Source organism: Ambystoma mexicanum, chromosome 4q (assembly GCF_040938575.1).
Source record: "Ambystoma mexicanum isolate Mex_15411 chromosome 4q, UKY_AmexF1_1, whole genome shotgun sequence".
Lineage (NCBI taxonomy): Eukaryota > Metazoa > Chordata > Amphibia > Caudata > Ambystomatidae > Ambystoma > Ambystoma mexicanum.
Window position 1 is genome coordinate 542,215,981 of NC_090928.1, and position 23,129 is coordinate 542,239,109.

The following is a 23,129-nucleotide window of genomic DNA, read 5'->3' on the forward strand; positions in this document are numbered from 1 at the left end:
CAAGCTCTGTGGCAAGGCAACATGAGGTCAACAGCCCCTCTGTGACACCCCCGCAAATGGCCATGGCCCAGCAGAGGCAACAGTCCCTCGACCAGTTAATCGTGCAACAGCAGCAACTGGCCACGCTCCTCAAGGACCATGCCGATGAATGTGGGGGCACTAAGGCAGACATAGAAACATCAACTGAGACACTTAGGGCAGAAATGGAGAGAGGTACAGAGACACTAAGGGCACAAATGGAGAGTAGCACCGAGAGCCTGGGAGTCCAAATGGAGAGAAGCACCGAGAGCCTGAGGGGGGAACTGCATGCGACGTCCAAGGACGTATGTGCCGAACTTGCCGCAGTGCGCCGTGTGCTCACTGAGCTCTCGCAAACCCTTAGGGACATGCATGGACGTGAGCAGGCAGAGACATCATCCGTTGCAAGTTCCGTCCAGGGCAGCCCCCAACGTAGATCTGGGAGGAACCTGCGCTCCACAGGCAGGGGTGCCCCTGATACCCGCAGAGGGGGCTTGCAATAGCGACTGCCCACTGACAATGAGCATCTTTGGACACTGGTGTTCGGGGGGGAGGTAGGAGGGTGGAGGGGGTGTGTTGGGCTCACTTGGGTGGCGGGTCGATAGGGTGTACAACATGATATCACATATGCCATAAACAGTGCACGATCAACCAATGAGATGTGTGGACATTGATCTTTGTGTACTAGGCCATCATAGGCGTACAGTCCATATTGTGCATGTCCCAGACACACACAGTGCCACGAGTCCCGTGTCCATGTATCAGCCACCAGGCGTGAGTGCTAGAAGCATACATCAATGAGATGCTGACGAATGTCACGGCCCTCCGGTGCCTCGCAGACTCCTTGAGGTGCTGCCACATCCCGCCCTCATCATGACCATCATCAGGTGCTTGCAGTTCTGCGTCAGGGGGCATGGGCACATTTCTACGTACGCACATGTTGTGGAGCATGACACATGCCATCACCATCTTTGCAACCTTCTCATGGCGGTACAGGAGTGCCCCGCCAGACCTGCTGAGGCAGCGGAAACGACCCTTCAGTAGGCCGAATGCCTGTTCAATGACTACACGGGTACGTGAGTGGGCATGGTTGTAGTCCTCCTCATGCTGGTCCCGTGGGTTCCGGACTGGTGTGAGGAGCCATCTCTTCAGTGGATATCCAGCATCACCTGTATGTGGACGATAAACGTATGATGTGGAATGCCATTGCTACGTACGCACACCCCCCCCCCTTCCTGCCAGGTCATTGCCGAATCACATACCCCACATTATCATGCATGTAATGAGACTCACCGAGTAGCCAGGATCTGTTCCCTGCGTGTCGCTCCATGTAGCGTGGTATTGTAGAGTTCCTCAAGACCATAGAATCATGGGTTGATCCAGGGAATCTGGCACAACAATGTGTAATGATCCTGTTGGAGTCACACACCATTTGTACATTCAGAGAATGAAATTGTTTTCGGTTGCGGTACTGGGCCTCCATGGCATGTGGGACGACCAATTCCACATGGGTGCAGTCGATGGCACCAATGCAACCCGGTATGCCGGCAAGTGCATGGAATCCCACTTTTGTGTTGGTAATTTCCTGCTCCGAGTGTGGTAGAGAGATGTAGTCGTCTGCGTGCTGCAGGAGGGCATCGAGCACTTGCAATAGTTTCCGTGAGAACAGTGGCTGAGAAATGCCATGCAACTGTCCGACTGTGTGCTGGTAGGTGCCTGTGGCCAGGAAGTGGAGTACAGACACCACCTTCAGTAGGGGTGGGATGGCGGTTGGGCTATCTATCATGCTGACAAGGTCAGCCTGTGTCATGTCCACAATGGCGGCTATGGTGTCCCGGTCCAGACGGTAGAGGGTGTGGATCTGCTCATCAGTGAGGTTGAACGGATGTGCTCGGAGGCGTGGGATTGCGGGCTGCCTGCGTGGTGGTAGTGGCTGTGCTGGCGGCCCTTGCTGGCCCTGCCTTGCCCTCCTCCTCCCCCTGCGTCTCCTCCGTGCGGCCGGTTGTAGTTGGTGTTCGTCTCCTTCTTGGAGTTGGAGTACTTGCAGTGCTATCAGGTCCCCCAGGGCCAACATCGCGAGTCCTGCCGGTAGCATTTCGGTGTGGTCGTGGGAGGAGACTGGGTGTGCAATTTATGTGTTTTCAGGCTGTATGGCCTCCACCTGTGGTGATTCATTCCACCTGTGCATACTGCTCTCCCCTTTGGCCGAGCACGTCCCGCACACAACGCTGCAATTCGAGGAATGGCATCTTGCTATTGCAATCATGTATTTGTACCCGATGGCCGTGTAACATTGGTTGACATGTTCATTCTGCTGTGGTCCCATTGTTTCACATACTATCTGTGCAGTCGCGAACAGACTTGTGAAGGGTCAGTGGAACGTAGTACTCGAGTAACGGTGGGCCCTCATGCATCACTGTACCGAGTTGCAACGACGGGCGGGGCGTCCCATTTGTGGGTGAAGGCAGTTGCCATTTTCACACACAGCCGCACTCGATGGATTAATTAGTGATTTCAAACGGCCACAGATGCCTCTTCGACGTGATGTTGCAAATGAGGAATTCGAAGGGCGGCGCTTTCGGTTTTCAGCTAGCGGCGAGGAAATGCCCACAGGTCTGACTGCAAATATAACGTACTATTGTTCAATGTCCTTGGGACAGGGGCCATGGCGAGGATGCAATGATTGATATGAATGGTTTGGGATGCGCAATAGCGACGTGGGCGATGAGGCCGGATGTTCCCAAATACATGTTACTTCACTACACTGGAATTACGGGCTGGGGCACTGTGGATTTTGCAGGCTGCATAACGCACAGACTCAATGGATATTTCTAATGTTATGTGAGTAAATATTCAGGCGTTTTAATCCCGGGATGAGGGAATGATGAATGGATGCATGGGCAGGTGATTTGATACAGAGTTTGCCATGTACAGGGCTTCTTGGAATCTATCCGCCTCCCCTACGCTATGTGATGCAGGGCTGCCATAGTGGGACCATCGTCTATCTGGCCTTGTTGAGCCCTCCCTGTCTCGACGCGCCCTCAGACACTTGTGTCCATGCACGTTACCAATCCCATCTGATGGATTCTGTTTTGACAGACGCATGCACAGGTACACTCGTTTGTGATGGTGTTTACACCTCGATATAGATAGTTATGAGTCGCAAGTGGTTTTTGGGTGGTGATGAACCTTTGGAGTGGGCTAGCATGCATATGGCTGTGGATTTAGTGTGATCATTGAAGTGAGTTGTTCGAATGTAGTTCTGATGGCCTTTCTGTTCTTTTTCTTTTCTTTTGGTTGACAGGTATCTCCTCCCCTTTTGCCACTGCCATCTGTATGCCACTCCTGCAGATGGCTTTTACTCCCGACACCTGCTGCTTCGTGTTAATCAGTGGAGCTGCATTACGATCTTATGGGACGATCGCCAATGGGCCACATGCCCTTACGCAGTACTGGTGGCTCGGAGCAACATTTCGGCCTTTCAGCTGGACTAGTGCCTCCCCATTGGGACGGCCCTGCGGTTCTGTGCGCTTCCATGTTGCCTTTTCGTACGTGAATGTGGCTCTGTGTACCATGATGGAACAGGGCGTCACACAAGTAGTGGCTGGTCATTTCTTGCGGATGCAGCCCACAATGGTGAAATGTGTTTTGGAGTTCATGGCCTGATGGCTGTATGGGCTTGGTGATTTTGTTGTGCATTAAATTTCTATTCTGATTTGGCCCGTGTAGCGTTCTTCTTTGCAAGTGATGTGGCATATTCCTATTTGGGGAGCGATGTATTGTGAGGAGATCTGCATTGGGTTCCAGCTTCGGAGTTTAGTTGCGTGGTACTGTACTGGGCGCGTTTGCCTACGAAGCCCGTGAGGTCAGGGATGGGGGCTGCCAATATGACTGTTTGAATGTTGTCATGCTCAGGGGCGGGGGATTGGGTTTTGTGTAACAGATGCCGGTCAGCCAGGTGGACTGGTGGAATGATGTGATTTTCGGAATATTGCTGGTCACAGGTGCCTGTGTTTGCGTGCGTTTCTTGGTGGGGGACTGTGGTCATGTCCATTGGGATGGCTTCTGTATTCGTGCCATCTGTGCCCTGCAGCTCCCATTGGCCCCTGTTGTGTTTCTTTTGTTCGTTGGCATGCATGGGTGACTTGTACATTTCAATGGTTGCATTGTGACTTCATTGCACCTACGGGGAGTTGTACTTTGTGGGCAGGGAGCGGTGTACAGGCACTCAGTGGGGCCGTTTACGGTTGATTCGCGATGCCGTACTTCTCACCATGGCGGAATGGTACATTCCGCCATGCTTGATGGCGTTAGGTACATGTCCGCTAGGGTCGGAATTAGCGTACCCTTGCGCCATGGTGGTGTTTACGGTTTGGCATGGCGCGCGCGCACGTGCTTGGTGCAGTTAGCGTTGGCGTTCACTACGGTGTCGCTAATGGCTTCGTACTTTGCGGTGACGGGTCATAGTCGCACCGAGCGCTATTCGATGGCGGTATTGCATTTCCGCCATCGTTTTCCGAATTCCGCCAGGGTCGTAATGAGGGCCATAGTCAGAAAATCAGCTTTTTAGTGCTAAGCTCTGTGGTTAGTTATCCTAAAGTGTTCAACAAGCACTCTAAAGTGTATACTCAATACAAATCCCATCGCTGTACACCAGTGTTACGCAGAAACCTGTGCAGTTCCCTCTGGGACCACTGCAAAAGATTTAAGACTACAGGTGTTTGGCAGTAAACCCACTTGGTAGCAGTCTGTACCACACAGATTCACTTGGTAGCTGTGGCTGAGCAGTCAGACTTCCCTCAAGAAGAGTTAGGCAGTATACAGAGTATTCACAATAGGTCAAGAGAACACAGTAGAACAAGCAAACACTGACCAGGACTTGGTGTAAAAGAGATATAATTATTTATTTAAAACCACATCTAGAAAAACACACAGGCACTAATAGTAAGCAATTCAAAAACTCAGTCACTAAAAGATATACTGTCAGGATTGGAAACATTGGAACCGCTGGCGGTTCCGACGGTGAACGGTCTAGTCCTCACCCAACATGGCGCCGGAGCCTATAATACCAGGCTCCGCCCACTTTTCGGCGCGTTGTATCTGTGGCTTGTTTACTTTCTCAACGCTCCGACTTTGGACTACTGCCATCCTGTGTTTACTCCCTTGATATCAAACCTTCTGTTCCTTCCCTGTGTGTTAATATCTCTGTCTGTTGTCTTTTTTTCCCGTGTTCGCTAGCTTTCTACTTTAGTTCGAGGTCACCGCCGCTGTCTCTGGTACGGTGCCTCTCCTCCTCGCACTCATCTCTTCGCTCTAACTTTCTGTTTTTTTTAACATTACTGCTGCCTGGTCTTCCTCCTTTTCCGGCCACGGAGGTGCTTCTTGCACGGGTCTCCGCGTCCTTTAACAGGAGCTTCCTAGCTGGTTCCGCTATCAGCGGCCCTCTCAGCCCTTCAGTCTTGTACATTCTGTCTCTAACGAGCGCAGAAGCGCTGCGCTTTGCCGCTTCTGCGCTACCTATTCCTACCTCCTTGCCGTCTCGGCGTGCTGCTTCCCGGCGGGGTTCTTCCTTCCTTCTCCGCCGTGGTTATCTTGCACTACGCTGTTTCGGGCTCTTACTCCTACCTCCCTGCCTTCTCGGCGTGCTGCTTCCCAGCGGGGTTCTTCCTTCCTTCTCCGCCGTAGTCATATAGCACTACGCTGTTTTGGGCTACTCAGAACATACCTACCTTCCTCTTCCTGACTCGACAAGATATTGTTCTCATATTCTCAGCTAACCTTCATAGACTATATTTGACCCTCCTTTCCTTACCTATCTCTCGCTCTGGGTTTAAGACCCTTCCACTCTGTGTCTTGACATTTTCTTCAATAGCACTGAGTACGTCCTTTTACCTAATATCCAGGAAATTCAACCTTAAGGATTTGTACCATCTAAAGACCCCATCTTCGGAACCCACCTACGGACTATGGTTTTTTCTGCCTACGGGCTTTTTCCCTAGAGCTGAGGCTGGCCCCCTGGGGTTCCCCTGTGACAGGCCTACTCCTCTGTCAGGGTGGCCTCCGGAGGGGCCAGACCTTACCTTCACGAAAAGAAGACCAGAACTCAGAAAGGCAAGGGACCAAGAGCTAAAGAGAAACCCAGCAAGACCAAGACGGATCCTTACGAAGTTACCTCGGAGGAGTCAAGTGAGGAGAAAGGGGAGGTGGACTCGGATCTTGACATATACACTCCCTTAAAAGAATATTAGACAAGTCTTAAGTAAAGCCCCACTTATTTTCAGACAGCGGTGAGTGCTTAACGTAGATGGCACTCTAATAGTTCGTTTTTAAAAGGGAGAGAAAAGCAGAGAACAAGTTGAAACAGATCCCAACACTTTTACAAGAACATAACAAGAGAGGAAGGCAAAGTAAAAACCGTGAAGTTAGAGTTCAATAGGCCGGATCCACTTTAAGAGGATCAAATGAAATGTGTCCAAGGTCACACAGTTGCAGTGCACAAAAGTCTTGTAACGGTTCAAAAAGGAGGTGGACCAAAGAAAGGGACCAGCTAGAGGGTCAAGGCGGCCAGCCCAGCCCAGAAGGTTAAGGAGTTATTATTACCTTGTAGCAATCTTTAGAAAGGGAGGCCTGGCGGACGCGGTACCTTAAAGTGGTGAGAACGCTCCAGCGGGGGCAGTTGTTCCTGGCAGCGCATGCAAGTTGGTGCTTCGTCCGGGGGAAGAGAGGATCTCGTCGTGGAGGAAGACAGGAGTCTGTTGCACTGCCAGGGAAGAAACCAGCCGCAGAGTTTCTCAGGTACACGGAGCGGTCCGTTGATTCGCGGTTCAGTGGTGAGTGGCTATCCAGCCGCCGGGGTGCTTGGCACGGGCAGTTCGACCACAAACCGGTCTGGGTTGCGAAGAAGGAAGGTAAAACTGGTTGTGCCCACCAGTCAGGGGAAGAAGCCTCTCCAGCCGGGAGATCTTCTCTGTCGTCGGGAAGTGGTGAGTCGGTTCCGCAGGGCTCCACCAGTGGTGTCGTCATGGTAGGTCGGCTCAGCTTCTCCCTCGTTGGATTCTCAGGTCCTGTGGCGACTTCTGAAGTTCCAGTCCCCAAAGCCCTGCTTTTATGCAGCATACCCCCATTCACTCAGCCTAGCTGTCAATCAAACATGCTAAGTGGTGAGCCGGCCGGCTCACCACTTGGGCCAATCACACAAGAGTGCTACTTGAGTTACCAAGGTAACTCAGTCCAGGGTGCCTAAACCCCCTCCCACACCCCCTGTGGTACCCAGACAGAGTGGCACCACTTTTGGAGGCTTCTGTAGAGAAGCCCGCCAAAAAGTGGAACAAAGGGCTCGACTTGGGTTGGAGTCACAGAAGAGAACACAAACGCCATTTTAGAATCGAGTCCTGGCAAAAAATACCAACCGGCGAATTAATATTAATAAATAAACCGGCGGTATGTTCGAGGCTATGAGAATTAAATAATTAAAGTTGGTAGCCTCGAACAATGGGAAAATCCCATAGGAAAATATTTGCGGTCGAATATAAAACGTACTTTCCACTGCCACCAGCCAAAACTCAATCAGGGGGGACGGAGACGTGCCCCCTCGACTAACAGACCCCAGGACAATCGAATTGCCCCGACCAGTATGTCCACAATATGATGGTTTGTACTGGTTTCTGTTAATAATTTGGGGCTAGTAAAGCCAATGGTGACTTTACATGCCCTGGGAGACAGTAGTCAGTCCCAGGATATGGAGTCTATGGTGGGGGGTCACTATGACACCCCTGTGTTACTGCACGGAGGGTGCTGTCTAACACACCTAATAAAAACACATGAGACCCTATGGAGTAAAGGACCCCATAGCCCATAAAACACATTAACAGTCAAAGGAACACCATAAATCATGTCCAAGAGTGGGAGAAAAAGAGTCTCACTCTTGGCAGGAGAAAAAACAAACTCCAGAAATCCAGCAAAGCTGCTGGGGGACTCACCAGGTTAGGAAATTCAGCCTAAAGAGAGAATTCTCCCTAACAACATCTGGATTCCCCTAGTAACTTAGGGTGAGACCCAAAGTTACTTGAATATGCAAATTAACAAGGGGGGTCCTGGGAGTCCATCTGCCAGACATTAGTCCTGGTTATGAGAGACTTACCCAGAGTCTTTAGCTCACTATCTTTCACAAAGAAGAAATATCCCAAACATATCAGTCTTTGGGACCCCCCTTGTCAATTTGCATAATTAAGTAACTTTGGGTCTCACCCTAAGTTACTAGGGGAATCCAGACGTGGACCCATTGCTCACTATTCTTAGAGAGGCACAGCTCCTCCCTACTGATGAGGTCCAACCAGACCGAAACACATGTCTGGGGATTCTGTTGATACTCTTGTTTAGAGGAGAATTGCCTAGCATTTTGGTGCTGGACTGCCCCAAGGCAGGACAAAGGCTGATATGTTTGGGATATTTCTTCTCTGTGAAAGATAGTGAGCTAAAGACTCTGGGCAAGTCCCTTGTAACCGGGACTAATGTCTGGCAGAGGGACTCCCAGGACCCCCCTTGTCAATTTGCACAATTAAGTAACTTTGGGTCTCACCCTAAATTACTAGGGGAATCCAGACGTGGACCCTTTGCTCACTATTGTTAGAGAGGCACAGCTCCTCCCTACTGATGAGGTCCAACCAGACCGAAACACGTGTCTGGGGATGCTGTTGGTACTCTTATTCAGAGGAGAATTGCCTAGCATTTCGGTCCTGGACTGCCCCAGGGGAGGACAAAGGCTGATATGTTTGGGATATTTCTTCTCTGTGAAAGATAGTGAGCTAAAGACTCTGGGCAAGTCCCTTGTAACCAGGACTAATGTCTGGCAGAGGGACTCCCAGGACCCCCCTTGTCAATTTGCATAATTAAGTAACTTTGGGTCTCACCCTAAATTACTAGGGGAATCCAGACGTGGACCCCTTGCTTACTACTCTTAGAGAGGCACAGCTCCTCCCTACTGATGAGGTCCAACCAGACCGAAACATGTGTCTGGGGATGCTGTTGGTACTCTTGTTCAGAGGAGATTTGCCTAGCATTTCGGTGCTGGACTGCCCCAGGGCAGGACAAAGGCTGATATGTTTGGGATATTTCTTCTCTGTGAAAGATAGTGAGCTAAAGACTCTGGGCAAGTCCCTTCTAACCAGGACTAATGTCTGGCAGAGGGACTCCCAGGACCCCCCTTGTCAATTTGCATAATTAAGTAACTTTGGGTCTCACCCTAAGTTACTAGGGGAATCCAGACGTGGGCCCTTTGCTCACTATTCTTAGAGAGGCACAGCTCCTCCCTACTGATGAGGTCCAACCAGACCGAAACACGTGTCTGGGGATGCTGTTGTTACTCTTATTCAGAGGAGAATTGCCTAGCATTTTGGTGCTGGCTTGCCCCAGGGGAGGACAAAGGCTGATATGTTTGGGATATTTCTTCTCTGTGAAAGATAGTGAGCTAAAGACTCTGGGCAAGTCCCTTCTAACCAGGACTAATGTCTGGCAGAGGGACTCCCAGGACCCCCCTTGTCAATTTGCACAATTAAGTAACTTTTGGTCTCACCCTAAGTTACTAGGGGAATCCAGACGTGGACCCCTTGCTCACTATTCTTAGAGAGGCACAGCTCCACCCTACTGATGAGGTCCAACCAGACCGAAACATGTGTTTGGGGATGCTGTTGGTACTCTTGTTCAGAGGAGAATTGCCTAGCATTTTGGTGCTGGACTGCCCCAGGGCAGGACAAAGGCTGATATGTTTGGGATATTTCTTCTCTGTGAAAGATAGTGAGCTAAAGACTCTAGGCAAGTCCCTTATAACCAGGACAAATGTCTGGCAGAGGGACTCCAAAGACCCCCCTTGTCAATTTGCATAATTAAGTAACTTTGGGTCTCACCCTAAGTTACTAGGGGAATCCAGACGTGGACCACTTGCTCACTATTCTTAGAGAGGCACAGCTCCTCCCTACTGATGAGGTCCAACCAGACCGAAACACGTGTCTGGGGATGCTGTTGGTACTCTTGTTCAGAGGAGAATTGCCTAGCATTTCGGTGCTGGACTGCCCCAGGGCAGGACAAAGGCTGATATGTTTGGGATATTTCTTCTCTGTGAAAGATAGTGAGCTAAAGACTCTGGGCAAGTCCCTTGTAACCAGGACTAATGTCTGGCAGAGGGACTCCCAGGACCCCCCTTGTCAATTTGCATAATTAAGTAACTTTGGGTCTCACCCTAAGTTACTAGGGGAATCCAGACGTGGACCCCTTGCTCACTATTCTTAGAGAGGCACAGCTCCTCCCTACTGATGAGGTCCAACCAGACCGAAACACGTGTATGGGGATGCTGTTGGTACTCTTGTTCAGAGGAGAATTGCCTAGCATTTTGGAGCTGGACTGCCCCACAGCAGGACAAAGGCTGATATGTTTGGGATATTTCTTCTCTGTGAAAGATAGTGAGCTAAAGACTCTGGGCAAGTCCCTTGTAACCAGGACTAATGGCTGGCAGAGGGACTCCCAGGAACCCCCTTGTCAATTTGCATAATTAAGTAACTTTTGGTCTCACCCTAAGTTACTAGGGGAATCCAGACGTGGACCCCTTGCTCACTATTCTTAGAGAGGCACAGCTCCTCCCTACTGATGAGGTCCAACCAGACCGAAACAGGTGTCTGGGGATGCTGTTGGTACTCTTGTTCAGAGGAGAATTGCCTAGCATTTTGGTGCTGGACTGCCCCAGGGCAGGACAAAGGCTGATATGTTTGGGATATTTCTTCTCTGTGAAAGATAGTGAGCTAAAGACTCTGGGCAAGTCCCTTGTAACCAGAACTAATGTCTGGCAGAGGGACTCCCAGGACCCCCCTTGTCAATTTGCACAATTAAGTAACTTGGGGTCTCACCCTAAATTACTAGGGGAATCCAGACGTGGACCCTTTGCTCACTATTCTTAGAGAGGCACAGCTCCTCCCTACTGAAGAGGTCCAACCAGACTGAAACACATGTCTGGGGATGCTGTTGATACTCTTATTCAGAGGAGAATTGCCTAGCATTTCGGAGCTGGACTGCCCAGGGGAGGACAAAGGCTGATATGTTTGGGATATTTCTTCTCTGTGAAAGATAGTGAGCTAAAGACTCTGGGCAAGTCCCTTGTAACCAGGACTAATGTCTGGCAGAGGGACTCCCAGAACCCCCTTGTCAATTTGCATAATTAAGTAACTTTGGGTCTCACCCTAAGTTACTAGGGGAATCCAGACGTGGACCCCTTGCTCACTATTCTTAGAGAAGCACAGTTCCTCCCTACTGATGAGGTCCAACCAGACCGAAACATGTGTCTGGGGATGCTGTTGGTACTCTTATTCAGAGGAGAATTGCCTAGCATTTTGGTGCTGGACTGCCCCAGGGGAGGACAGAGGCTGATATGTTTGGGAAATTTCTTCTCTGCGAAAGATAGTGAGCTAAAGACTCTGGGCAAGTCCCTTGCAACCAGGACTAATGTCTGGCAAAGGGACTCCCAGAACCCCCTTGTCAATTTGCATAATTAAGTAACTTTGGGTCTCACCCTAAGTTACTAGGGGAATCCAGACGTGGACCCCTTGCTCACTATTCTTAGAGAGGCACAGCTCCTCCCTACTGATGAGGTCCAACCAGACCGAAACACGTGTCTGGGGATGCTGTTGGTACTCTTGTTCAGAGGAGAATTGCCTAGCATTTTGGTGCTGGACTGCCCCAGGGCAGGACAAAGGCTGATATCTTTGGGATATTTCTTCTCTGTGAAAGATAGTGAGCTAAAGACTCTGGGCAAGTCCCTTGCAACCAGGACTAATGTCTGGCAGAGGGACTACCAGGACCCCCCTTGTCAATTTGCATAATTAAGTAACTTTGGGTCTCACCCTAAATTACTAGGGAAATCCAGACGTGGACCCCTTGCTCGCTATTCTTAGAGAGGCACAGCTCCTCCCTACTGATGAGGTCCAACCAGACGGAAACACGTGTCGGGGGATGCTGCTGGTACTCTTCTTCAGAGGAGAATTGCCTAGCATTTCGGTGCTGGACTGCCCCAGGGCAGGACAAAGGCTGATATGTTTGGGATATTTCTTCTCTGTGAAAGATAGTGAGCTAAAGACTCTGGGCAAGTCCCTTGTAACCAGGACTAATGTCTGGCAGAGGGACTCCCAGGACCCCCCTTGTCAATTTGCATAATTAAGTAACTTTTGGGTTCACCCTAAGTTACTAGGGGAATCCAGACGTGGACCCCTTGCTCACTATTCTTAGAGAGGCATAGCTCCTCCCTACTGATGAGGTCCAACCAGACCGAAACAGGTTTCGGTGCTGGACTGCCCCAGGGCAGGACAAAGGCTGATATGTTTGGGATATTTCTTCTCTGAAAGATAGTGAGCTAAAGACTCTGGGCAAGTCCCTTATAACCAGGACTAATATCTGGCAGAGGGACTCCCAGGACCCCCCTTGACAATTTGCATAATTAAGTAACTTTGGGTCTCACCCTAAGTTACTAGGGGAATCCAGATGTGGACCCCTTGCTTACTATTCTTAGAGAGGCACAGCTCCTCCCTACTGATGAGGTCCAACCAGACCGAAACACGTGTCTGGGGATGGTGTTGGTGCTCTTGTTCAGAGGAGAATTGCCTGCATTTCGGTGCTGGACTGCCCCAGGGCAGGACAATGGCTGATATGTTTGGGATATTTCTTCTCTGTGAAAGATAATGAGCTAAAGACTCTGGGCAAGTTCCTTGTAACCAGGACTAATGTCTGGCAGAGGGACTCCCAGGACCCCCCTTGTCAATCTGAAGTTATGCAGTGCATACACAAACGAAAATACAAGTATTCTTGATTGGTTAAAAAATGAATGTCCTTGTTTTTCTGTAGTAAAGAATTGCGCAGGCTGGCAGCTCTGAGCGTGCAGTTCATGCAGCACTCGTCCCAGAAAAAGACATCAGCGGAAGTATGCATTGCAGTGGGCATGCTGCCACTGTTGATGCCTCAGAGGCTAGGGGTGGTAATGGGAATGCCGGATGATACCACTGGCTACCCCTAAATGATGTTTCTATCAGGGCCGCTATGGGGTACATGCTATACTTTGGTTCCTTGCCCACAAAAGAACCAGGAGGGCTTAGTTTAAAGCCAGGTGACATCATGTGGAATGACATAACAAAACATGAAATTATATAACACAGGGCAACACGTAATAGCAATCTTGAATATCAAAGTAGCATTGTGTCAAAAAACCAAAGGCGGAAACGAAAAGGAGCAAAACAAACAGTATCATCGAAAAATGCAGTTTGGTTACCAAATCGAAGTTGAGAAGGGAAAGGTAACTTAAGAAAAAGCAACGGTGGAACAGGGTTAGGTATAAATGGGGTCAGAGAGGTAGTGGAGTCCAACGGGAGCGGACAGGGGAACAGTCCCATGAAAGGAAAGGAAAGATGAAACTGCAGGATACCGAACCTTGAAGCCTACGGGCCAACAGCAGGGGAACAAGAGATCACCTACTAAACGGGTGACCAATCATGAGGCTACCCTCGTAGCCTGATACTCAAGGCACATTAGGTCCAAAATTGACCCATCTCGATGCAGCCCTCAGACGATGCCAATCTGGTCATCCAGGATATTGGCAGAGGACAGGTATAGACAGTGACAAATGTTGGAGCACTCCTGTAGACTTTGGATGGACAGTACCATGTCACAATGACAGACCTGCGCAGATGAATTACCTCTGGTCAGCCAGTCAATGATGACATGACAGCATCCAGTTCAACCATCAGCTATCAGTTGCAGCTACCAATGACAACCCTTCAATGCCCGAAACAATCTGCTTGAGAGGTAACAATAAACACACTTTCAAATGGCCTTGATCTATCTGCACTCTGGTACTTGTAGTCCTGGGTTGTGTGCATCCCTTTATGTATTAAACTTACTTTTTTTCTACAAGGTGCAACCTGGATATGCCAGGTCTTAATCATTGTGTTGAGTAGAAAAAGCATCACAAACTTGAGTTCTACCAAGCACTCGTTTTGGTAAAGGGGCGAGAGATACTGACATTTTGGAGAGCAACTATGAACCCATCACGTATAAATTGAATTGAAGACTTGGTAATGTTATCTGCCAAAGAGTCATGTATGGATAAGAAATGCATGTCAGATAAACACGATTTGGTTTGGAAAGCTTTTAATTTCTGCGTCTGAAATCCTGACCTTGCCAGTGTTCGTTCTGCAGGTCTTGATCTTCCTCCACCTTGTTTTCTATAACCTTCATTACTTCTTTAAAAGTAATGACTATGGTTAGTGGTTATAGGGTAGAGTCCTATCGCAGGGCCGCTTCGCGGGCCTTTACGTGGGTTTTTAAAGACTGAATTCTTTACCCCAGTTGGGGCACATCCCTGCTTGTTGTATTTGCTATGTAGCTATTTTAATTGTTCTGGCTCATTAAAGAGAGAAAACATAGAAAAGGAGTGTTCCATAGGCAGAGAGACTGAAAGAGACAGATGAGAGAGTATGCCTTGTTTTTCGTCTCACTGTCTCATCTTCATGTTTGATAAAAGCATGATTTAGGCAGTTGGGACATGTGATGGCGACTAACGGCTCTGATATGCATGTGTGGATATCTGATTCCAGCTGGTCGATAATATGTAAAAGCCTGAAGAAATTCAAACTGGACCTGGATTTATGCTATACCCAACAGAGGGTTATAGCCAGTCTTTCTTGGTAACCATGGAGGATGAAAGTATGTAAACTTTCCCAATCTGATATTTGCCGGAACTGCAAAAAGGAAATTGGAACCAATACGCATAGGTTTTGGTGTTGTGTGCAAGTATCTCAACACTGGGAACAAGTCCTCTCCCGAATGGAGTTTATAACCCATTCAGTACCACCACGTGCTCCACTATTCTGTGTTCTGGGTTTATTCTAAATGGTTTGAATGTATCAATTTATCAGCTGGAGTTATAAATTGGACATACAAAGCATTGTTACTAGTTAAGAAACAGGTTTTGAGGAAATGGAAGTCTAATGGGAAACCCCAACTCGGGGACTGGTTTCAGAGTATGTTGCTATTGGCTGCTAGGTAAATAGTTTTGTTTGCTAAAATGAATTTGGTTGAAGACTATCAATTCATCTGGGGTATTTTCAATGATTTATATGCTTAAAATATTACTGTTATGGAATCTTATAAGGTGTGTATGAATCTGCTGGTTTGGCTCACCTTCGTCCCTTTTTGAACAGAGTGTTTGCTCATGTTGTTTGTCCTGTCTTTTCTTGTGTTGTGTGTTTGTGTATTGTTGTGTTAGGGCACAAGTGTGTAAAGTGGGTTTGGGATAATCTATATATTACAATAGGAGATTTTTTGATTTGTTTGCTATGTTCTGCTTTAGCAAGATCTCTCATTGGACTACTTGCTTTACCCTTTGTGATTTTTACTTGTATTATATATAGTGCTTGTATTCGATGAATTGATAATGATAACAATATTAATTTAAAAAAAGTGTTCCACAGACAGAAAAAGAGACTGAAAGAGACAGATGCATTTGGTTTTCAACTTCATGTTTAACAAAAGCATGATTTAGGCAGTTTAACATAACCAACAGATTAAGAGCTAAAGGGGGTAATTCATAGAATTCAGCGCACAAGTGGCGCACGCAGCTGGCGCACAGTGTGCGCGTGTGAATCCCTGCGCCAGCCGCGTGCGCCAAAATACATTTCCGCGCACAGCCTATTCATGGATTCCAGCCACCAAAACCAGCCGTGGCGCACAGTGGCGCAGCGACCCTGCAGCAGCGCCAGTTACGCCCCCAAGAACGCCCCTTGCGCAGGGAAAAGCCATCAAAATCCCCAATCCAGCGCAAAGGGCTGCGCTAACCCTGTACCAGCACGGCAAGCGGGGTACGTGTATCACTGGGGTGCGCGGGAAGTTCCTCACGTTATTTCAGCTGGGTACGTGTATTTCAGGGGTGCGCGGGAAGTTCCACACGCAATTCCATCAGGGTACGTTACATCAGCGGTGCGCGGGAAGTTTCACACATGAATTCAGCAGGGTACGTGTATTTCAGGGGTGCGCGGGAAGTTTCACACGCGATTTCAGCTGGGTACGTGTATATCAGGGGTGCGCTGGAAGTTCCACACGCGAATGTCCTGGGTACGTGTATTTCGGGGTGCGCGGGAAGTTGCACACGTGAATCCAGCAGGGTACATGTATTTCAGGGGTGCGCAGGAAGTTTCACACGCGATTTCAGCTGGGTACGTGTATATCAGGGGTGCGCTGGAAGTTCCACACGCGAATGTCCTGGGTACGTGTATTTCGGGGTGCGCGGGAAGTTACACACGTGAATTCAGCAGGGTACGTGTATTTCAGGGGTGCGCGGAAAGTTCTACACGCGATTCCATCAGGGTACGTGTATATCAGGGGTGCGCTGGAAGTTCCACAGGCGAATGTCCTGGGTACGTGTATTTCGGGGTGCGCGGAAAGTTACACACGTGAATTCAGCAGGGTACGTGTATTACTGGGGTGCGCGGGAAGTTTCACACGCGATTGGCCCTGTGTGAGCGTGGTACGTGTATTACTGGGGTGCGCAGGAAGTTTCACACGCAAATTCAGCAGGGTACGTGTATTTCAGGGGTGCGCGGGAAGTTTCACACGTGATTTCAGCTGGGTACATGTATTCCAGGGGTGCGCTGGAAGTTCCACACGCGAATGTCCTGGGTATGTGTATTTTGGGGTGCGCGGGAAGTTTCACACGCGATATCAGCAGTGTACGTGTATTTCAGGGGTTCCGTGGAGTACTACACGTGAATTGGCCATGTGGGTCCTCCCAGGTGTTCGCTCCACAACCTCCACGGCCCCTGCAGGCAGCCCACACCACGGGGGATTACCCTGCACCCCCACTCATGTCCCCTAGCACCCCCACCCCCAAGCACTGTGGGGCACCCTCCACCAGGCCCCCACACATGTCCCCCTGCACCCCCACCTCCCAGCAGTGTAGGGCACCCTCCACCAGGCCCCCAACTCATGTCCCCCTGCACCCCCACCCCCCAGCACTGTGGGGCACCCTCCACCAGGCCCCCACACATGTCCCCCTGCACCCCCACCCCCCAGCAGTGCAGGGCACCCTCACTAGGCCCCCAACTCATGTCCCCCTGCACCCCCACCCCCCAGCACTGTGGGGCACCTGCCAGCAGGCCCCCACTCATGTCCAACTCATGTCCCCCTGCACCCCCAACCCCCAGCACTGTGGGGCACCCTCCACCAGGCCCCCAACTCATGTCCCCCTGCACCCCCACCCCCCAGCAGTGCAGGGCACCCTCCACCAGGCCCCCAACTCATGTCCCCCTGCACCCCCACCCCCCAGCACTGTGGGGCACCTGCCAGCAGGCCCCCACTCATGTCCAACTCATGTCCCCCTGCACCCCCACCCCCCAGCACTGTGGGGCACCTGCCAGCAGGCCCCCACTCATGTCCAACTCATGTCCCCCTGCACCCCCACCCCCCAGCACTGTGGGGCACCCTCCACCAGGCCCCCAACTTATGTCCCCCTGCACCCCCACCCCCCAGGAGTGCGGGGCACCCTCCACCAGGCCCCCAACTCATGTCCCCCTGCACCCCCACCCCCCAGCACTGTGGGGCACCTGCCAGCAGGCCCCCACTCATGTCCAACTCATGTCCCCCTGCACCCCCACCCCCCAGCACTGTGGGGTACCCTCCACCAGGCGCCCACCTCATGTCCCCCTGCACCCCCACATCCCAGCACTGTGGGGCACCCTCCACCAGGCCCCCAACTCATGTCCCCCTGCACCCCCACCCCCCAGCAGTGCAGGGAACCCTCCACCAGGACCCCAACTCATGTCCCCCTGCACCCCCACCCCCCAGCACTGTGGGGCACCCTCCACCAGGCCCCCACACATGTCCCCCTGCACCCGCACCCCCCAGCACTGTGGGGCACCTGCCAGCAGGCCCCCACTCATGTCCAACTCATGTCCCCCTGCACCCCCACCCCCAGCACTGTGGGGCACCCTCCACCAGGCCCCCAACTCATGTCCCCCTGCACCCCCACCCCCCAGCACTGTGGGGCACCCTCCACCAGGCCCCCAACTCATGTCCCCCTGCACCCGCACCCCCCAGCACTGTGGGGCACCTGCCAGCAGGCCCCCACTCATGTCCAACTCATGTCCCCCTGCACCCCCACCCTCCAGCACTGTGGGGCACCCTCCACCAGGCCCCCAACTCATGTCCCCCTGCACCCCCACCCCCCAGCACTGTGGGGCACCCTCCACCAGGCCCCCAACTCATGTCCCCCTGCACCCCCATCCCCCAGCAGTGCAGGGCACCCTCCACCAGGCCCCCACACATGTCCCCCTGCACCCGCACCCCCCAGCACTGTGGGGCACCTGCGAGCAGGCCCCCACTCATGTCCAACTCATGTCCCCCTGCACCCCCACCCCCCAGCACTGTGGAGCACCCTCCACCAGGCCCCCAACTCATGTCCCCCTGCACCCCCACCCCCCAGCACTGTGGGGCACCTGCCAGCAGGCCCCCACTCATGTCCAACTCGTGTCCCCCTGCACCCCCACCCCCCAGCACTGTGGGGCACCCCCCACCAGGCCCCCAACTCATGTCCCCCTGCACCCCCACCCCCCAGCACTGTGGGGCACCTGCCAGCAGGCCCCCACTCATGTCCAACTCATGTCCCCCTGCACCCCCACCCCCCCAGCACTGTGGGGCACCCTCCACCAGGCCCCCAACTCATGTCCCCCTGCACCCCCACCCCCCAGCACTGTGGGGCACCTGCCAGCAGGCCCCCACTCATGTCCAACTCATGTCCCCCTGCACCCCCATCCCCCAGCACTGTGGAGCACCCTCCACCAGGCCCCCAACTCATGTCCCCCTGCACCCCCACCCCCCAGCACTGTGGGGCACCTGCCAGCAGGCGCCACTCATGTCCAACTCGTGTCCCCCTGCACCCCCACCCCCCAGCACTGTGGGGCACCCCCCACCAGGCCCCCAACTCATGTCCCCCTGCACCCCCACCCCCAAGCACTGTGGGGCACCTGCCAGCAGGCCCCCACTCATGTCCAACTCATGTCCCCCTGCACCCCCACCCCCCCAGCACTGTGGGGCACCCTCCACCAGGCCCCCAACTCATGTCCCCCTGCACCCCCACCCCCCAGCACTGTGGGGCACCTGCCAGCAGGCCCCCACTCATGTCCAACTCATGTCCCCCTGCACCCCCATCCCCCAGCACTGTGGGGCACCCTCCACCAGGGCCCCAACTCATGTCCCCCTGTACCCCCACCCCCCAGCAGTGCGGGGCACCCTCCACCAGGCCTCCAACTCATGTCCCCCTGCACCCCCACCTCCCAGCACTGGGGTGCACCTGCCAGCAGGCCCCCACTCATGTCCAACTCATGTCCCCCTGCACCCCCACCCCCCAGCACTGTGGGGCACCTGCCAGCAGGCCCCCACTCATGTCCAACTCATGTCCCCCTCCACCCCCACCCCCCAGCACTGTGGGGCACCCTCCACCAGGCCCCCAACTCATGTCCCCTGCACCCCCACCCCCCAGCACTGTGGGGTACCTGCCAGCAGGCCCCCACTCATGTCCAACTCATGTCCCCCTGCACCCCCACCCCCCAGCACTGTGGGGCACCCTCCACCAGGCCCCCACACATGTCCCCCAGCCAACATGTCATCACAATCTAGATCCCTGGCCCTTATGGTCAGCCTCCAAATGCCAAACACCCACCCGAGTATTGCATCCACCCACTTAGAAATGGCAATAACATGATAGAACCCCAATTGCAAGTTTGGAAATGAACACATGTCCCTCACATACACCCAATGGGTGTCAGTGAATCTCAAAACCCATATCATGATATGCATGAAACCAATGAGATGATACTACACATTGAAGTTTGAACAAAAAATATGTATTAAAAGAAACATAAATTGAATCAAAAATAAACAAACAAAAATGGGAATTTAAAAAAATAAAAACCAGCATGTCCGTGAAATAATGCAAAACCACAAATCATAATCCAAAGGAAAGGTGTCCAAAGTCACAGTCCACAAAAGTAAATCCAATGGAAAATTAAAATTGAAAACCATTGCTCCATGGGTAAATCGTAAAAAAAAATGAAAATCCAACAGTCAACTATATACAGATAAACAATCCAGGGTCCATGATCCCAACAGAAGAAATGAAACCTATCTAATAACACTACCTAATAAAAAAAAACTATATACAAAAATGTGGCCCATTGTCCAAAAGGTCCAAAAAAATGCTAAACCAAAGGAAACCTAACATTAACTACAGAACTATTTACAAGGGCACCAGGCTTGTCCGACGGCTCACTTTTGGATGTCCCGGGCCAGGGCATCATCAAACTCCTGCTCAATGTCCCGGAGGCGGTCCTCCTCCATGGCCCCGAGGGTCCGCAGGGCCGTCGACGTGTCCACCTCCAACCCCCTGCGGATTGCCTCGAGGCACTCGGCCCGCCTCAGGGCCCTCCGCATGGAGTTCTCCGCCCTGTCCATCGTGAGCCGTGCCTCTTCCGCCCGCTGCCGCTCCGCATCTATGGCGTGGCCCAACCGCTGCCACACGGAAGACACTTCCCGTCCTGGGTCCTCCTGCCCTCCGGCCGATGCCTGCCCCTCCGATGTCGAAGGCCCCGAGCCATCATGGCTCCCACCACGTTGCTGCTGCTGCTGTGCCTCTGCCCTGCCTCCTGCTGCCTGCTCATCCTCCGCTGGCTGGGGTGCAGTCGTTGATGTGGCCACCCCTGCTGGACGTCCGACTCCCGACTGTTGCATGGATGCCTCCTCCACCAGCCTGGCCGCACCGTCAGAGGCAGCTCCACAGGGCACCCAGGTGACTGATGGGTGGGAAGATGGCACGGAGGACGACTGGCGCATAGGGGGTTCAGTTGAGGAGGGGGTCGTAGCAAGCCCCATCAAACGGAGGAATCCGGCCTGGGTGACCTGTCCCAGTAGGCCGACGCGGTCAACGAGCCATTCGAGATGACGTGCAGTCTCCTCATGAAAAGACTGCAGGTCACCTCGCATGGCCCGTTGACGCAACGCCACACCAGTCAGGACAGGCTCAACCCGTACCCGGATAGCCACGTCCGCAGGCAGAGGAAGGCCAGCTGTCGTGAGCTCATCCCCTGCCTGAAAACGGGTCTGGACATAGGCATCCCTGCTGGTGCAAGATGATGCAGTGACAGGATCAGGGACAGGATTGCACACAGGCACCTCCGCGGCGGCCTGTGCTGCCTCCTGTCCCTGGTCCTGCACTGCACCACTAGCACCAGTGGAATCCCCACCTCCAGACCCCGTCTCTGTTGCTTGCACGGCCTCCTCCTCCACCAAACACCCCACCAACCTGGATGACTCCGTGCCATCTTCCCCCGTTGGGCCCTGTGGGGTCCCAGCTGCCCCTTCTGCTGCTGAGGAGTCCAACTCCAACCTCCGCCTCTTGGACCTCCCCCCGGCAGCTGCGGCCTGGGACGCAGCACCGGACCCCTCACTCCCCGACGAGATCACAACCTGGGAGGGAAGCCGGGCCTTGCGTCTCCGGCTGGCGGTGCGATCCCCGCCGCTGTGCTCCACAGCAACTTCTCCGCCCTCTTCATCAGTTGACGCTGCAGACAAGGAGAAATAAAACCCAGGCATCAGGGCACTGTACAATGGACACATACACACATGACAGTTGTACATGAGTGGCATTGGCAAACCTCAGACATGCCATCACAATCCCCAACACACATGTCATTTCAACTTGCACACATGAGCCATACCACAGCCATATCGCAACTGCCAGCACCATCCATACACATACAACAGCATGAGCAGGCAAAGGTAAGCCAGACATCACATGCAACACAGGGATTGCACTACACATGTACACACACCACCACACTTGCATGCATGTGTACACCTCTGCCAAATGTCGCAGTGTTCAGATGTGCATCCATGTCACATCTGCCAATCAGGCTTCCACATCCCGCTGTCACATGCATCCATGTTGCATCACTGTTGCACCCTTGTCAAATACACACACATGCACATGTACACAGTGCTGATACATGCAGCTGAAAACAACATACATGCGTGACATCACGAACATGCCTACTTACATACACATTCATCCAAACATGTGTGCCCACACAACTGCATTTGGCATGCAAGCCTACACACACAAGCACCATCCATGTCTCACACATGACAGCCCTCGCATGTGTTAGCCTCACGGCCCTGTACACCCCCACCCATACTCGGCCCCATACAAACAGATGTGCAACCTGCACACTACTGAAACATCACCACACGCACAGCTTACAATCAGGATGCATGTACACTTACCGCTCGACTCCAGACGGGTCTGCCTCTCAAGGACCTGGACGTGGAGCGCTGGGGATATGCGTTCCAGGACCCTCATCTGATCTTCCGACAAGTGGCCCCGGCGCCCCTTAGCATCCGCTGCCTTCAAGAGGCGCCGGGCCTTGTTGAGGGTCCTGGACCTGAAGTCCTCCCAGCGGTTCTTGACATGTTGGAAGTCGCGGACTGCCACCCCCTCCGCGTTGATGGCAGTCACGATGTCCGTCCAGATCCGAGTCCGTCCTTCCTTGTCGGCGCGGGAACTTCCGAAGAGGGCATCATACTGCCCCAGGACATGCTCCACCAGGACACCAACTTCCCTGGCACTGAAGCTGGTGCCCCTCTGCCTCTCTGGCCGGGGGTTGTCAGTGGTGCCAGATGTTGCAGTGCCCGACATGACAACCCCAGAGGCAGGAGTGGGTGGGCAACTGGGTCCTGGGGCTGGGCTGTGGAGCGATGGAATCCCAGTCGGGAGTCTTCGGTTCCAGCAGGGGTGGTCACAGCAACAGCACCCCTGGCTGATGTGCAAGCAGCAAATGGCAGGGCACGTGGGCAGCAGGCAGTCAGGCAGCAGCAGATGGCAGGTGGGAGCGTGCTCGGGGCTCTGGGGGGCAGTAATTCGGCCTTCTGGGCAGGAGCGTGGTCTTCCGTGTGCTTACGCGTGGCCAGCTTGATACGGAGTGATTTGGCACGTGAAAATTCTGCACGTCAGCATGTAATTCGAGGAAAGAACCTTA